This window comes from Petromyzon marinus, chromosome 42 (genome assembly GCF_048934315.1).
Source record: "Petromyzon marinus isolate PM22_M1 ecotype Great Lakes invasive population chromosome 42, UKy_Petmar_22M1.pri1.0, whole genome shotgun sequence".
Lineage (NCBI taxonomy): Eukaryota > Metazoa > Chordata > Hyperoartia > Petromyzontiformes > Petromyzontidae > Petromyzon > Petromyzon marinus.
In genome coordinates this window covers 11004221-11023088 of record NC_133708.1, presented here as the reverse complement: position 1 = coordinate 11023088, position 18868 = coordinate 11004221, and the positions used below count along the sequence as shown (strand labels likewise).

Here is an 18868-nt window from a genome sequence, read left to right as displayed (position 1 = left end):
GATTAAACCAGTGGTTCTTAAGCTGACAATGTTTAATGAAACCAGTGGTTCTTAAGCTGACAATGTTTGATTAAACCAGTGGTTCTTAAGCTGACAATGTTTGATTAAACCAGTGGTTCTTAACCTGACAATCTTTGATTAAACCAGTGGTTCTTAAGCTGATAATGTTTGATTAAACCAGTGGTTCTTAACCTGACAATGTTTGATTAAACCAGTGGATCTTAAGCTGACAATGTTTAATGAAACCAGTGGTTCTTAAGCTGATAATGTTTAATGAAACCAGTGGTTCTTAAGCTGACAATGTTTAATGAAACCAGTGGTTCTTAAGCTGACAATGTTTGATTAAACCAGTGGTTCTTAAGCTGACAATGTTTAATGAAACCAGTGGTTCTTAACCTGATAATGTTTGATTAAACCAGTGGTTCTTAAGCTGATAATGTTTGATTAAACCATTGGTTCTTAACCTGACAATGTTTAATGAAACCAGTGGTTCTTAACCTGATGTTTGATTAAACCAGTGGTTCTTAAGCTGATAATGTTTGATTAAACCAGTGGATCTTAAGCTGACAATGTTTAATGAAACCAGTGGTTCTTAAGCTGATAATGTTTAATGAAACCAGTGGTTCTTAACCTGACAATGTTTGATTAAACCAGTGGTTCTTAAGCTGACAATGTTTAATGAAACCAGTGGTTCTTAAGCTGACAATGTTTGATTAAACGAGTGGTTCTTAAGCTGACAATGTTTAATGAAACCAGTGGTTCTTAACCTGATAATGTTTGATTAAACCAGTGGTTCTTAAGCTGACAATGTTTAATGAAACCAGTGGTTCTTAACCTGACAATGTTTGATTAAACCAGTGGTTCTTAACCTGACAATGTTTGATTAAACCAGTGGTTCTTAAGCTGACAATGTTTAATGAAACCAGTGGTTCTTAACCTGATGTTTGATTAAACCAGTGGTTCTTAACCTGATAATGTTTGATTAAACCAGTGGTTCTTAACCTGACAATGTTTGATTAAACCAGTGGTTCTTAAGCTGACAATGTTTGATTAAACCAGTGGTTCTTAACCTGGGCTGCACGTGTTACCTGGGGGTGCGAGATGCCCTTTCTGAGGGTGCGAAACATGGCCACGTGTTTGCTAGAAGGTAAATAATCGAAACACAAATTACGCACGGGCACGTAAGTCACAACTTACATTGTTTCATCAAACCCTGCGTATTTATCACCGTTATATACATGGGGAAAAAATTACGTTCGAGAACCAACAAGGGGTGCAAGGCCGCAGTGAAGTTTAAGCAAATTCCCCGACGTATTTGTGCAAAAGTTGTCAAATCCGCAGCTGTGCGACCGATGATGGGTTTAAAAAAAGCCACCACCGCCTTGACGCAGGTTGCCAACCCAACGTCATCTGACTTCTCGCACGCAACGCGCGCGCCTGCCTGCGGAGTTTTATTATAATTATTATATTATTTTGGTGGTGGTGGTGGGGAGGAGGAGGAGGAACTGTGGAGAAATAGCCACGAGTGGTGCAAGCGGTGCGGCGGCCCCGCTAGCATTGTGGCATCGGACTTCCTTATCAGCGGCGTTTTGCAAACAGGCGAGCGGCAGCGATACGACCGCTGCCCACGGCAGCGTCGGACGCAATCGGCTGGGTGCACGTGGCGTCGGGGATCGACCGCATGAGGCTCTCCCACCCCCACCGCTCTCCATCCGCCACCACTCCCCAAATTTCCGTGGTTGTCTGCGTTGCCCCCGTCGCTCGTGGGCACGGGCGTGGCGACGTCAAATGTGCCGGGGACACACATTTGACGGCGCGTCGTCTGTAACGGAAGGTCTCGTCCGAAACGGCGGAAAGTTTTCGACGGGGGTCGGTGGGGTCAGGACCTCGACGTTTTTTTGTTTTTCCACGTGCGCCGTTGCTGTTGCATCGTCGACAAGGCGGTGGTTTGGCGGTGGTGGTGGTGCTTGTTGGTGACCCCACCGAAGTGTTTGGGAAGGATTTGAATTTGTTCTCGTGGGACTTATCGGCACGCGCCGCGTTCACTTGTAGGCCGCCTCCCGTCTCATCGTCGTCGCTCTCATGGCAGGTGAGTTGATCGAGCCGGACGCGGACAGAGTGCTGCTGACATCGTCATTGGAGATTTTCATCGCGTTAGTTACGGAAACGTGCTTTTTTTGGAGCTTTGCATGGTTTTTAAAAGTTACTCGAGGCGCAGTGGTTTTGCGTAAGGCCGATGGGGTTATTGTACATGCAGCGTTCGTCTCTGTGCGTTGTCGAAACGTCTTCCGGCCTGCGCCACACGAGCCGATGTGGGTCCCCATCACGGTGGCGAGATGTTAACTCCGTCGCCTGGTGTACAGGAGGAGGTCGTGGGTTCGATCACGACCACGGCGCCTGCATATTTGGAGTTTGCGTGTTCTCCCCGCTGTCGTGTGGATTTTTCTCCGGGTCCTCCGGGTTTTCACTCCATAGTTAGAATCAACATCACGCGTTTAGAGTATTTGTCTGCTCTCAATGTTCACGTGACAAAGCCACTTCGTTGAGCTATCATTTGTGGCCAGGTCGCTTCTGAAAAAGAGCTGTATAGCTCAGTGGGCCTTACCTGGTAGCATAAAATAGTTTATAGGTATTTTTTTTGTTTTAGAAGTGGGTCTCTACGTATATGAGGTTAAAAACACGAGTTTAGAGTACAGTATTTGACTGCAATACATTTCCACGTTATAAGCCCCTAAAGTTGAGCTATAATTTGTGGCCAGGTCTTTTCTGAAAAAGAGCTATGAAGCTTAGTGGGCGTTACCTGGTAAAATAAATATTGTTTCGTTTTAAAATGGTTTTAGGTTCCCAGAGGAATACTTGGTAACAGTGAGCATGCATAACTGTACTAATGATGATGAAACTAGTCTATAATTGTCTGTCTCCCCGCTGCAAGTTTGTTGGTTACATTTGCTCAAAGTATTGATGGCGACTTAAGATGATCACAATGCACTTCTTTAGTAAATGGTGGTTTTGCATACTTCTTAAGAGTGATCACTTCTTATACAGTGAGGGAAAAAAGTATTTGATCCCCTGCTGTTTTTGTACGTTTGCCCACTGACAAAGAAATGATCAGCCTATAATTTTAATGGTAGGTTTATTTGAACAGTGATAGACAGAATAACAACAACAAAAAATCTAGAAAAACGATGTCAAAAATGTTATAAATTGATTTGCATTTTAATGAGGGGAATAAGTATTTGACCCCCTCTCAATCAGAAAGATTTCTGGCTCCTGTCTTTTATACAGGTAACGAGCTGAGATTAGGAGCACACTCTTAAAGGGAGTGCTCCTAATCTCAGCTTGTTACCTGTATAAAAGACACCTGTCCACAGAAGCAATCAATCAATCAGATTCCAAACTCTCCACCATGGCCAAGACCAAAGAGCTCTCCAAGGATGTTAGGGACAAGATTGTAGACCTACACAAGGCTGGAATGGGCTACAAGACCATTGCCAAGCAGCTTGGTGAGAAGGTGACAACAGTTGGTGCGATTATTCGCAAATGGAAGAAACACAAAAGAACTGTCAATCTCCCTCGGCCTGGGGCTCCATGCAAGATCTCACCTCGTGGAGTTGCAATGATCATGAGAACGGTGAGGAATCAGCCCAGAACTACACGGAAGGATCTTGTCAATGATCTCAAGGCAGCTGGGACCATAGTCACCAAGAAAACAATTGGTAACACACTACGTCGTGAAGGACTGAAGTCCTGCAGCGCCCGCAAGGTCCCCCTGCTCAAGAAAGCACATATACATGCCCGTCTGAAGTTTGCCAATGAACATCTGAATGATCCAGAGGGCAACTGGTTAAAAGTGTTGTGGTCAGATGAGACCAAAATGGAGCTCTTTGGCATCAACTCAACTCGCCGTGTTTGGAGGAGGAGGAATGCTGCCTATGACCCCAAGAACACCATCCCCACTGTCAAACATGAAGGTGGAAACATTATGCTTTGGGGGTGTTTTTCTGCTAAGGGGACAGGACAACTTCACCGCATCAAAGGGACGATGGACGGGGCCATGTACCGTCAAATCTTGGGTGAGAACCTCCTTCCCTCAGCCAGGGCATTCAAAATGGGTCGTGGATGGGTATTCCAGCATGACAATGACCCAAAACACACGGCCAAGGCAACAAAGGAGTGGCTCAAGATGAAGCACATTAAGGTCCTGGAGTGGCCTAGCCAGGCTCCAGACCTTAATCCCATAGAAAATCTGTGGAGGGAGCTGAAGGTTCGAGTTGCCAAATGTCAGCCTCAAACCCTTAATGACTTTGAGAAGATCTGCAAAGAGGAGTGGGACAAAATCCCTCCTGAGATGTGTGCAAACCTGGTGGCCAACTACAAGAAACGTCTGACCTCTGATTGCCAACAAAGGTTTTGCCACCAAGTACCAAGTCATGTTTTGCAGAGGGGTTAAATACTTATTTCCCTCATTAAAATGCAAATCAATTTATAACATTTTTGACATGCGTTTTTCTGGATTTTTGTTGTTATTCTGTCTCTCACTGTTAAAATAAACCTACCATTAACATTATAGACTGATCATTGCTTTGTCAGTGGGCAAACGTACAAAATCAGCAGGGGATCAAATACTTTTTTTCCTCACTGTACAGTGTATGTGGAAACTTATAAGTTTTGTGGCTGTACAGATTTTTTTTCTTACAGAAGACCTGTTACAAGTATTTATTTTAGAATATTAAACAATAGCGCCTCGTTTTGATCGCACGGTAATTTTATTTAAAAAATATATCTGAACGATAGGCAAACTCCCCGGTGGCTGGGCGGCTCAGAGATTCGAAGAGGTAAGCTGGCACCGCTGATACACTGGGTTTGAATCCAGGCGGTGGCCTGTGATTAAACCGGGTTCTTAATTCGTGGCCCCAGCCTGGTTGGTCACTCATCACGTCACACCAAAAAAAATCTCATTCAATTTGGCCTTGCATTAAATTTGGCTCCTTTTCAACATGGAAAAAATGGCTATGAATAGTTATTATTCAGCGACAAATATTACTTTCAATTTTTTTGCGAAATATGTAAAAAAAAAGAAAGTGCTGCCCTCTACTTGTGTGGACCAGACTTTACATTAACGCAGGTGGTTCTGTTACTGGTAGGAACCTCCTGGTTGCACCAGCCCACAGGGGATTATTGTGTCCGTCCGTCGTGCATCCAACAATAGGAGGGGTGGGGCTGGGTGGGGAGGGAGGGGCTGGGTGGGGAGGGGAGGGGCTGGGTGGGGAGGGTGGGGAGGGGCTGGATGGGGAGGGGCAGGGTGGGGAGGGGCTGGGTGAGGAGGGTGGGGCTGGGTGGGGGGTGGGAGGGGTGGGGCTGGGTGGGGAGGGGCTGGTCACTCCGTGGTTCCCTTATAAAACTCAACGTTTAACCTACTCACGCCGGCTTGTGCCCGCCCTCACAGTCGGGCATATTTGCGGAATACACCACGCCGCCGTTGGCCCTGGCCATTGACCGAGCAACCCAACGTTCCTACCAGCTCCCTCCGCAGGAGAATGTGTTATAGCAACTTATGTGGGCCATTCTCTGATGTGAAGAGGAACGCCTCTCAGCCAGATATCCGAGCAGATACTTCGTCACATGACATGACGCTGAGAGCGCGATTGAGATAAAATTGGATAAAAATTACAAATGCATATATAGAGAAACAAAACATACGTACACACATAAGTATGGGAATTTAGTTCGTCACATTTTGAAATAACAATTGCTTTGCACTTTAATGATGATTGCTATTCGTTTCTGTCTCCCTTTTCTGTGGAAAGTCAACACCACAGAGGCATTTGGGATTGCCATTACGAAGCTTGGACACGTATTCTCTCAACTGCCTCCTCGCGGTGAGTTGAGACCTCATATTTCAGACACTGACATTTAAAAGTCTTTAATGTTTGAGGATGATATACTTGAGCCTCCATCTTGTGCATTTGTCAGTGTTTACAAGTGAGATGTATTGACAAGGCTAGTACAGTGCTGCATTGCATTGTAATCTTTCATATTGGTTTCATATCTGTTCGTTACCCTGTGTGCCAGTGATGGAAATTAAACTTTTTTTCCATTTTGGGAATCTGATAATTAATTTGACCTCCACCACTACAGGTTACATAGTGCAAATATATATACTACAACTAAACTAAACTTTTTATTTTATCAGGTAAGGCCCACTGACCTTGCCACAAATGATAGCTCAGCAAAGTGGCTTATCACGTGAAAATTGCTAGCAACCAAATACTCTAAACATATTCTTGATTTGAAGCTTTCGTGACTGCAGGAATCCATACTCTTTGGTTCTTTCGGTAAAGTCACGTAGGTAGAAAAATAATTAATTATTACTCTAAACACATGTTTCTAAATGTGGAGGGGAAACCGGAGGACCTGCAGAGGAGCCATGCAAACTCCAAATGTAAAAGCGTCGGGGTTGGGATCGAACTCACGTGCTCCTGCATACCAGGCGAGGTATGCAGTAGGCTGTCGTTATGGGTTCGCAGGGGTGGGTCCTCGACTGCCAGATGTTCCTTTGGCCCAACCCAAGTTCATTCCCCCTAGCGGTGAATCACTGTTGTGGTGACCCCTCACACCCCCCCCATCCGAGAAGTTTGACGCACGCCGTTAATCAACCCGTGCCATGCATCCTGCTGGAGTGTGGCAAAACAAACTTCCCCGACCAGCATGGTCGTGGAGGGATCTTCATTTACCATTTCGATGACGAAAACAGCTTTGAATAGTTGTTATTATTAATATATTTATTTCCATATTTCGGGAAGTTAAAGTTCACTTCACGAGAAATGTGAACGAGTTGCTAAATGTCGTTTGTGAAACTGCTTCTCGCTTGGACAAGCACCCTGCTGTCAGAAAGGGATTTTGTTTGTAATATTGCCGTAATCAAGTAAACAAACGTTCTGCCGCATGCCATGTTTGGTCATACAGTTGTTGTTTTTTTTTGCCGTCAATATATATTCCCATAAACAATTGTTTTCGTGACATTTGACGCAATAATTTTGTTGGGTCTTGCTTAACCACCTTCATGTCTGTCACCACGTGGAAACACCTTATTCGCCCATGAGTAGATTGGCAAAGTCTGGATACTTTATATTCTTGGTTCTTTCGGTAAAGTCACGTAGAAGGGAAACAATAAAATAATAAAAATATTAAACAATAAAATTCTCACGACGTTTCGACTGCAACACAAGCAATCATCATTGCAATCATACCGAAAGAACCAAGAATATGAATCCCTGCAGTCACTAAAGCTTTAAATCTGGATACTTTGTTTATGAGAGGTTTTGGAAATGACATTAAAAAAATATACAATCGCTAATTTGCATTATTTCCTGTCGTATTTGGCCTTCATTGTACAATGTGTCCACAATGTCCTGCTACCCCATCTGATAAGTAACCTGATCTGATACACCCCCTATATTTGGTTTTATACTGCACACTGGAGATCATCATTAGCCATGATGTATTGATCGCTGGAGAAAGCGACGTTGACAGTTGCTGAAACTTGGATTGGAGAAATAATGGTGTAAACACAAACTGAGAAAATGTGAGCCATGCCATAGCTGCTGATGACATGGTCATGATGAACAACAGGAAACGATTGGAGGAGCGAGTAAAGCTGCAATGGAAACGCAATATAAATGCGTATGAGCGACACAACAATCGAGAACAGAAAGTTTTCTATACAATAACAGATAATTAATAATAATAATAACATGGCTAATTTATGTAGGAAAGCCACACTGAGCCAATAACCATATTTAGGAAGGTTCTGCTGTATTGGGTTTTAAATTGAAGATTATTTTTCAGCCAATTTATAATGAGTGTATATACATGTGGGGGGAGGGTGGGGGGACCTAGAGCACCTGGAGAAAATCCTCACGTGCGAGGGAGGAACACTCTCTCCTCGTACAGATGTACATGGACAGAAGTCAACTTTGCTGTACAGCCTTCTCCTGGTGAGCCAGGGTATGAGGCTCCTCGACGCCCCACGGGAAGGGAGTTTCACATCGTTTGTGCAATCCACCGACCTTCGTTGCCTCTCTCGTGCTGGATAACAGGCCACGGCCATCGTGGCGACCACGACTTGCCCGGCGATGTCTGTGGAAGGATCACATCTGGAACAGACACCACCGGTGTGTGTTTGTAGATGCCTCAAGACAACTAATGACGGGTGGACCACGATGGAAACGAATGGATACATAATGAAATAGGGGGGGACTAGAGAAGGTTGGAGTTCTTTTGGAGAACTTGTAAAAAAAAAATTGTTGACTTTTTTCACTGCTGTATTTATTGTATTTGTAATTTTTACGCGACCTGTTGCAAAAGTTGTGTTTTTTTTATTTTACAGTTTTTCTGTTTTGTTGATGAAACCCGATTCCAGAGCTTCTTAGCTCACAGGGCAATTCTAAATAAACTGTTCAACTTAACGTGTTAATAATGAAAAAGAAACCTACCGATTTGCCTTAAAATATTGCGTTTTAGCCTTCTTAACAAAGGAGGCTGAAACGCAAACGTGATCAAGTCACGTACAATCAGTTTGCTAAACACGATAAAAAATATATATTAACTGGAGGAACACAGCTTGGAAAACAGGACACTCGAAATGCGTTTGCGTTTTTTTACATTTTTAGCAAGACAATGCAGACCTGTCATCTGCGTGCAGCGATGACTGACGAGTGTTTGTCAATGTTTTTTGTTTGTTGGATGCGATAAGCCGAGCTTTCGAATGTGTACGAGCGATGGTCCACGGTTGCGACATTCAGTTGTTCGTGTAGACGCATCGCTCAAATCCGTATTCACATGGGGTTATCTGAGGTGAACGTAGGCACACTCTGCATACGCGCTCCTCAACCGTGTCATGCCATGCAATGATTCACGATAACACGTGCAACAATGCATCACGTGCGTGTCACGTCGGTCTAGGTTTTTAGCTAGTTTTCGGAACGTCCCGAGTTCATTCAACCCGGCCGGGTGGCAAAGGCACACGTGGCCTCTAATCCAGCACTCCAAATCGCACGGTTGGCTGCGTCCGGTGTAAAAGAAGTTCAACATACACACACATACATACGTGGTTGCAGCGGGGGTTGGTGGATCGCACACAGATGTTGTGAAACCTCTTTCCTGTGGATGTTGAGGAGGTGCCATATCCTGGCTCGCCAGCAGAAGGCGGTTCAGCAGGTGGACTAAATTACATCGGTTTCCATCTGTATGGGGATGGAGCGTTTCTCCCTCATGCGTGGCAGATTTTTCTGGGCACCCCGGTTTCATCCCACACGGATAAACACTTTATTGGCTGACATATTAAACTAAAAATCCAATGCAGGACCTTCCTTAAATAGAGTCCTTCGGCACAGTGTGGCTCTACGGGATAAATACGTAATTATTATTACGCAGTATTATTATTCATGTGCAGTTTCTTCAATTATTTTCTGTAGAATTTCTTCATACGATACAACTAAATGCGCACGGTGTGTAAGCGCGCTTAGCTTCCAAGGCACTGCCCTGTTTTACAGTTGAAGAGTTATCAGCTAGGTCTGCCTTGCAAAACTCTCCTCTTTGAACTGGCCTTTACCCCCCGAGTGCTGGCCCTTTACCCGGGAGGTTCTGTTTATTTCCTGGCTTTCCATGCACGAGGCACGTCGGGATCTACGGATGAAATGCGCCTTACAAATGCAATCATGCATGAGCACAATGACCAACGCACCATCAATCAATCAATCTTTATTTTACGTGCCAATATCGCCCTCAATAAAGTAGGCAATGGTGCACATTATAGCAGAACGGGAACAGTGCCGGGGCATAGAGCAACAGGGATGAACAGGAATTGTTTGCCATCATAATGTTTATTTTTATGTTAGATCGCGTCAATATAAATGTGTCGTTAAACACGCCACCACCCGACACTGCCAATCAGTAAGGTTCGTCACTTAAACAAAACATGCCAATTTGTTACTACTTCAACACACCGGTGTGTTGGAGAGTAAACCCACTGCATTTACAATTTGTGTACGACATTTTCTTTGGTTATTACAACCAGCTTCATCAGGCAATTTGCCAGAATTGTGAAGAGGTCTTCCTGTTTCTTTATATGTATGCCATTTAACCCAAAAAAACCCTTTATCATTGATAACATTCATCGCGGAAGCCTGCGTGGTTAAACAGGAATTATTTGGCGTCATCAAATAATTTATCTTACGACGTCTGTCAGCCGATGTTTGCGAGCAATTAATGCCATGCATTGGCGTTTGTGTGCCTTGTCTGACTGTGTGCTGCAACCTTTGCATCTGAACAGAGGGAAACCAAGACATTTTCAAAAACAAAGGGCACGAAATCGCCGTGATCGTCGCCATCATCAGCGGCGCCGTCATCCTCCTCCTCGGCCTGTGTTTCATCGTCTGCTGCCTGAGCAGGTGCTTGAGCAACACGTCAGCGCAGCGGAGAGACGCGCACTCAAGGGGCGTTGACCGGACAAGGTAACGCTCACTCGCAAACAAAAATTCACCGGTTGGCTACGTACAGCGTTAAAGAAGTTAAACGTACTTACGTACTCACACACACACACACACGTACACAAGCGCGCGAGAACGTTTTGAGGCCTCGCACAGCCAGCCCATTCACACTTGGCTACTGGCCCACGTGTCAGAATCGGAATCTGTATTTATCCTGGAGGAATCCGATGAGCTATCCAGGCTAGACGAGTGAGCACACCAGCCATCAGCCAACTGCATTTGTTGTGTATTTAAAATACTGTATATACGATGATGATGAAGGTACATCACTGCAATTGCTTGCTCATGCCACTGCTATGCACTTTTAAATCTAGGTTGAAAACACATTTCTTCAGAGCTGCTTTTTGTGTTTAGTTTGTCATTCCTCCGCACCCCCCGATAAGCATGGTTGGCTACGTACGGTGCGAAAGAAGAGGTTCAACATGCATATACTGTCTTCGAATTCAGACCACTGTCAACCAAAACATGTGCGGGATCACTGTGCACCAATGGCACTTTTCCCAATGAAAACGACTCCAAATCTTAGCATCAGGAACACAGTCTTGCGGACACCCACCGGTCCGCTCGCCACAGTACCCTTATAACGCCTTGCCATGGTTGCGGTGCTAATGAAACGGTTGTTGGCATTATTATAATGATAATAAATCTCGACGTGGGTGAAGTGTTGAGTTTAAATTTGACTTGTTGCACGGATGATTGTCACGTTGAGTCAGCTACCTGGCTAATTCACACGGGAGGTCCGTGGTGCTTGATCACAGCAACAGTAGCAACAAAACAGAGACAAAAATATCGATATTGGAGAAATTAGTACAGGGTCCTTAAGGGATGTTGCACAACAAACGAGCGATTTAACGGTCAAAAACACAGATAAAAAAACAGTCCTGATATAAAACTTGATTTGAAGCTCTGTGTGTCTATGTTGTATGTCTCTCTATGTGTGTCTGTGTTGTCTCTCTCTGCTTGTGTGTCTCCGTGTCTGTGTTTTGTCTCGCTCTCAAATTTAGTTCTACCTGATGACAGTTGCTTGTGTTGCAAACGAAACGTCGTGCTCTATTATTTAATTTATTTTCTTTCTACGTGACTTTGCCGAAAGGACCAAAGAGTAAGCCCTGATAGAATGAGAGAGAGAGAGAGAGTGGGTGGTTAGAATTGAATGCTCATATGCCTCTGACAGAGCATTGAGCCAAAATCCACTGAGGGCCCTGAGTTTTATCTGGACAGCCACCTCCCACCTGAAGTTAAAGAAGGTTCTCCTCCTCAAATGCGTTGCATTGATGTTCACAGCATTGTGGAATTACTGTGTCGAGTTTTCTACCCCCTGGCCCCTATTACAGAAGGTTATGAATCTAAATTGGCGTTCTCCCGGTTAGATGCGCGGGCAATGATCCTGTCTTGAGGTCCAGCGAGCAGGTTAATGGAATTACAGTGACCTATGACATCCGTATTAGTTCGGCAACAAGGGCGATGCCGAAGAAGCTCCGAGCATGTGAAACGAATCGTCGGACATCGTGGCACAACCTTCGAACACACATCGGAGAGTTTATTATCATCCAGAGGGAGATGATACAATCAAAGCAAAAGTATGAAAAGTGTATTATCAAGGGTTGCAGTGATGCGAGCATGGCTTATGTTTAAAAAAAAACACGTGGGTTATCAATATTTGTTCTTCTTAGGGAACCCACAATTCATCTTCTTTGGTTCTTTCGGTAAAGTCACGTAGAATGAGAATAAAACAATAATATTATTATATTATTATTTTATTCTCATTCTACGTGATGAGAATATAATAATAATATAATATTATTATTTTATTCTCATTCTACGTGACTTTACCGAAAGAACCAAAGAAGATGAATCATTGCAGTCACGAAAGCTTTAAATCGGAACCCACAATTATCACAAGGAGTATAAGGGCCTGTCATTTAATGAATTAATACAAAATATGCTACAAATCACGAGCATCAGAATCAATGTTTTCCAAATCATATATGCCGTATGTAATGGTTTCAGCTGACCCCTGCAAACTACAAATGTTAAACTAGGAATTGCTATTTTTATTTAATTGATACCCTAAAATGTGATAACTCTTCGAATCGGCCTAGTTAGAGGCAGGGGGGGGTGGTGTGTTTTTGATGATCAGCGTATACATATCCACTAAGCTATTGGCAAGTATAAAATGCATTGTTTAATCATCTCCCTTTTATACCCCACAGCCATGTTGTGAACGTGTTCGATGAGGAAATATCTTTCACGAGCACCTCTGGAAGTCAATGGAAGAACAGTGCCACTGTGGACAGAAGCCCAATGTATTTCTGAACTACAGAGCCTATAAACAGGAAGCCAGAAGCCCCGTTTTGAGGTGACTGCTACTCCTACTGCGGCGTGTGAAGCGTTAGCCGAAGTCATGCCATCAGATGCAACGCGTGGTGTTTAGATCTTATATTTGCCATATTATCCAACGTTGTCTCAGATGAGGTGGTGGGGGGGGTGCGCACACTGTGGCTGCTGCGAGTTTCCGCCGGGCAGTCTTTCTCATTTACGATCAGCAGAGGGCACTATGGGCGAGGTCGTGACGACTGACTGGCTGCAACGTTGCATCTACCATATTGGCCTGGCCGTCCAATTTGAGCAGTATTACTATGGTGGTGGTAGCATTGAGGATGGAAGTGTTTACTATTTATGAAAGCATAACAAAAATCATAAACACAGTCGAATATTTTACTTGATAACCCAACACATCAATGCACTTGTCATGTTGATGATATTTACAGAACAATAAATATCAGCGTCAGAGTAACTCACGCAGTGAACATTTTTTTCAGATTTTTTTTTTATATTTTCAAAATCGGACTAATTAATACGTCACGGAGTAAAACCGAATATCAGTGCGCTTGTATAATTGTTAATTAATGATATAGGTTTGGGGAAAAGCTTGAGCTAAGTTTGAGTGCCAGCCCCAGCTAACGTCAGTGGCGAGTGATATCTGAAGTAGTCCTGGACACGCTTCCCTTTAGCAACCTGAACTGATCAGTGTGGTGAAGTATAGTCAAATCAACCGCACCATCTCCCTTGACTGGCAGAATGTCGGCAACAAAGATCTCCATTTTCATCATGTTTTATTATCTCCATTGTGCCTGAGGGCTTCGAAATAAATACGCTTTATTTGAGTACAGTACAGCATATTGCTGTACGGAATACAGTACCATAATTTGGGAACCTGAAGAAAAACAAACTAGGCTAGCAGAAGGCTCTGACTCAAACAATACAAGAACGGGTATTACTTTGGTTTGGACATGTAAATGGAATGGAGACCAGAAAATAACCCTGACCCTAACCACGTCACCATTGGCCTCGCCCGACCATGTGCAAGGAGCGGCGAGTAGAGACAACTCCCACAAAAGGTGGATTGACAGAGGATTTAAAAGAGACGCGGGCTGAGAGGAAATGATCGCCATGACCAGGGAAAGGAAGCAGTGAAAGAAGGCCAAGGAACATCGTCATCAGCTGCCAATGCCGGGCAGAAGAGAACAATTAAGATCTTGCCGTCCATGGCTTTTTGTTGACATGTTATATATAAAGGAGGCTAAACGTTAAGGCCATGTGTTGTGAAAAAGAGCCAGCAAATGGCTCATGTTTTTTGTTAAACGGAATGCTTACACCGTTTGCAGATATGTTTGTAATTCGCAGCGTTAACGTGGATGTGACCATACTCAAACGTTCATCCTGGTTAATTTATTGTGCTTGAGAACAAAAAAAAAACTGAATCCCCGTCTTTCAGCGTGAGATGCTTTGAAAGAGACAACTTCAAAGTTAATAAGCAGGAGGGGGGAAACGCCGCATTCCTGGGCGAATTTAAATGTGGCTTAGCGTTTTGATGTCAGAGCAGTTCCATTTCACAACTACATCTCAGAATAATAATTCAAAATATAATTGCAAAAAAGATGTGTAATTTAAAAGCTTCAATTGCACGTCATGAATAACATAGCAAACCGCACAATGCAGGGTTTTCTAAACTCCAGTCCTCACGACCTCCCACCACGCTCCGTCTTTCACCGTTCACCAATTTACTCCTCCCCGTTCAAACTACTAATTAAATCATTCCACGCTGAACGCGCCCGATGATTATTTAACACGTGACTCGCTAAAGCAATTAACGCCCTCTGCGTCAAGCGCGCGCACACACACGCACAGAGATCTCAGTCTTATTTTGAATCGGCCATGAAACGCAGACTTAATTTACTGCTTAGCGCGTCACGTGGTATGTGTTTAACAATCATCGGGTGCGTGCAGCGTGGAACGAGTTAATTTTTATTTGAATGGGGAGGAGTGAATTGGTGGACGCCGACAGACGTGGCGTGGTGGTCGTGGGTAGCAAAGATTGGAGTTTGGACAACCCTGGCCAAATGGGTCACATCCCCATATATGTCGTGAACATTTTCGCCCAAATTGCGTCGAAATGCACGCCGATGCCTCTTGGTCGACAGCGATGCGGCAAGCTGCCACGGCAATATATTTCTGCCGGCATGTAAATCTGACCCATATCAGTCATCCCAATGATATTGTACGTGTAATGTATGTGTCAGTGCATTTACGTTCATAGCTGTTACGCTTTCACCACACGATACGATACAATGTACATGTGTGGTCCAGATGTCTCGTGATCCCCATTTTACTTTATGAAAACGTTATTTTTTATTTTTAATATATATTCCAATGGGTGTAAAATCAGAAATAAGGGGAAGCAAATGTTGGGGGTCAATTAGTTGGGGGTCAAAAGACATGTGGACCACCCTCTGTACAATGTCAAGGCCTGTGACGAGATCATTCGTGATGCGCCAGGTCTCATCTTGGTTTCCAAGGAGCGGTTGAGCCCGGATCGTTGCTCAGATGGTCGAGCCAGCATGTGGACTGATGCAGGTTTTAAAGGCTCTCAAAGGACTCCGCCGTGCGTGGTGGACAGCAGAGGGCAGTGCAGAAAACTGCATTCACCCGGTCTGAAAAAGGAGACGGCCAATTAACCGATGGCCCACATTGGTATGGTGAGGGCGCCACATTGGCATTGGGAGGGCCCCACATCCAGCAGTGGATGACAAAGACCCGTTCGTGTACATTACTTCCGTAGAGCACAATAACACTGTGAGTAATACATATACAGCGAATGTAGACAATTTTCTTTGGAAATTACTCAAATCGGTTGTGTTATTATTGCGTGGTTCAGCTTTTTTGCTTTTGATAACATTCTACAGTTGAGTGATTTTTAGTTTAAACGTTTGTACGGAGTGGCGATTTGCATGTTTCAGCCTTGTTTATTGCTTGCTCAGTAACGAATAGGCGTTGTCCTTTTCAAGAAATGAAAAAAAACACTTGGCAGTGCAGAGTGGGCATAATTGTATGCATCCGTTCCTGTTGTAACACCCACCATTCATTACACTGAAGACTTTTTTTTTCATTTAACCGTGCGTTGGGAGACATTTTTTTGTTTGTTTTCACAGCAGTACCATCTCGAGTCAGGACTGCGTCCATCGTGTACCTGTGAATGTTGGCTAGAGCGAGCCGTTTGTTGTAGCTCGGAAGTTCACTGTTCTTGCTGTGGGCCTATAATGTTGATGAATAAGAGAGCAAGACTTTTTTTATTCAATAAATGAATAAAAACTCGAAGAGAGATTGCGTTCACAATTGTATATTTATTTATACATTTATACCACCAATGATATTGTCTACATACGAGTCCAGTATTTCCCAATTTCACGTTCATGCCACATTTGTGATATGCCGGTATCGAGCGAGACAATTCACAGTAAGCACACATTTCCATCGTGAAACTTTACGCTGTAATGCATTAGTGCCGCCATAACCTGCCAAATGTTTTGTGAAAGATGATAATTTGCAAACATTTGCAAAATATGTACAGTGTAATGTACAATAAATGCATACACATGCTGTATGTGCACATGTGCCTGCAATCCATGACAGGATTTAAATACTCTTGGCATTTGCAATGTGAAAACTATTTCAAAGCACCTATTTTTATTTAATGTCTTGTTCTATATCTATATGCACAGTCATGATCACTGTCAGACGTGCTCTATCCACTATTGGATGAAAGGCATTCTCCCAGGTGAAGCCGCACCGCATTCCTGCACGGTCTCGCGATGATGCGACGACACATCCGGATTCAGCCCCCAATGCGCTGCATCTCATCGCTGCATCTCCACAGCAGCCATCCTCTGCCCGGCGTTTTTCCTCCTCTGGCTGCCATTCCATCGTTCCACCGCGTCACTTCCATTCATGGGCCATCATGCCTTTCAGCGATACATCCCCTGCCCAAGACCATTTTTTTTAAGAAGAAGAAGAAGAATATAGGTCGTTATTCATTATGTACATGCCACACTCCTACTTGTACATTCTGGTAAATTGACTTGCGTCCCCCGGCAGCAGCGCGACACTTTTTTGTGCCACTGATTTGAACCACCGTGGTCGTGGCCCTTGAGAGTTACCCACGGAGCAGACGGGCCCAACACTCTCTGTCATCGCGCGGTGTGCGACAATTGCAACGTGTTTTTTTTACATCACGGTCCCAGTTTTAAATCCATGGTGCGCTGTCATATTACACCGCTCGCAGCCTTTGCGGCCACCGTTCCATTGCCGTGTCAAGGCTTTGTGCCGTGATGCATTGTCCAATGGCCCCTTTCGCGCTATCGATCTCCGAGTCCCATCAATCCACTGGCAAAGGACGAGTCATCTGTATGCACGGCGCTGGGGCTAGCTATGCAAGCCTCATTTCCATGATGCTGCTGTCGCTGTTGCATCCTCGATCATTCTCTATTGGCCGCTGGCGCCAGCCGCAGCGCCTTGAGAACTCGTGGCGTTAAACGTGCGCAATGCGTGTCGTGCGTAATGAGCATGAGACGGGGGGGGGGGGTTGTTGTTTATACCGCGTGACCTGCCCCCACCCCTATGATACTCGCCACAGCCTGGGACCCAATGGCTGTGAGCTGTTGAACCCTCCTCGTTGCCAGGAGCGCAGCGAGCGTGGCGGCAGACAGGGAGTGCCTTGCCCACCCCCCCTCCCTCCTGTGGCCAAAGCTACGAGTCGGGGCCCCCTTGACAACCACCATGAGATTTGTGTTCAAAAGAACAAATCACTTATTTAAAACGCTGTTTAAATATATATATTTTTTAATGAAAACGCTTTCATTTACATTCCACGATTTATTTTAATTTAATTAGAACAGTAACGTTTTGGTTTCCGCAAATTGCTTGTCTTCAATGTCGCTGTCATCACGGTGTAACCAGGTCGACAGGCAGAGCTGTAGCGGCTGCATTTTGCGTAGACGGAGCAGCCCCCACAGTGTGAAGCGATCGAGACCCTGAGCGCAAAGGTGATGCGATTGGGGCAAAAGGAGAACGCGATATATAAATAGCCTCTAGATGCGACCATGCGAGACAGACCGTGAGAGAGCATCTCAGATGACTTAAGCACATCTGGAATATTGACTTAAAGCTTTCGTGACTGCAGATATTCATATTCTTTGGGTCTCCCGGTAAAGCCACGTAGATAGAAAAAATATAAAAATAATAACAATATCACGACGTTTCGATCGCAATACAAGCAATCGTCATCAGGTGAAAAAATATAGCGGGAGAGCTGCTGAGGCAGGAAAAATATATGGTGGGAGAGCTGCTAAGGCAGAGTGTTATAAAGGTTTCAGATGGGTGTAGCCCAAGGATAAATCGGAGAGCTGAGTCATACCCACGACGACGAAGCTGTGGGGGTGGCCATTGTATTGTGAGAGATTAGCATGCCAATGTAAGACATTTGCATGTAAATGTAAAATCGGAGAGAGCCACCGCCACATCGAGAAAAAGGAGCAACGGTAGCTGTGTTAGTGAATGTAACTCAGAGTCGAAAATAACTGCTAACATAGGCAGGTAGGAAGGGAACATCACAGCCAGTTATGACCTAAACTGGTTAATAACGTCTTTCCAATGATTGCTCAGTTTGTACCCATCTTCTCGGTTGAAATTGTGTCTGTGTCTATATATCTGGATGGCTTCATGGACGAATCTTTGCTGATAGCCAGTGGGTTTGCAGAGTACCTTTGTCTTGGCAAAATCAATTCCGTGTGTGCCCACAGCATTAAAACAATGATCAGCCACGGCTGAGGTACAGTGAGGGAAAAAAATATTTGATTTGCTGATTTTGATTTGCCGATTTTGTACGTTTGCCCACTGACAAAGAAATGATCAGTCTATAATTTAAATTGTAGGTTTATTTGAACAGTGAGAGACGGAATAACAACAAAAAAATCCAGAAA

General features: G+C 44.3%; 1 long non-coding RNA gene across 1 annotated transcript; it reads left to right on the top strand.

The window, feature by feature from the left end:
* The first annotated feature begins 1497 nt into the window (after nt 1-1497).
* LOC116951182 (uncharacterized) lies at nt 1498-16212 on the top strand. Its single transcript, XR_004404137.2, has 4 exons — nt 1498-2089; nt 5808-5879; nt 10334-10514; nt 12764-16212. It is a non-coding gene; the product is annotated as an uncharacterized LOC116951182 (long non-coding RNA).
* The last annotated feature ends 2656 nt before the right edge of the window (nt 16213-18868 follow it).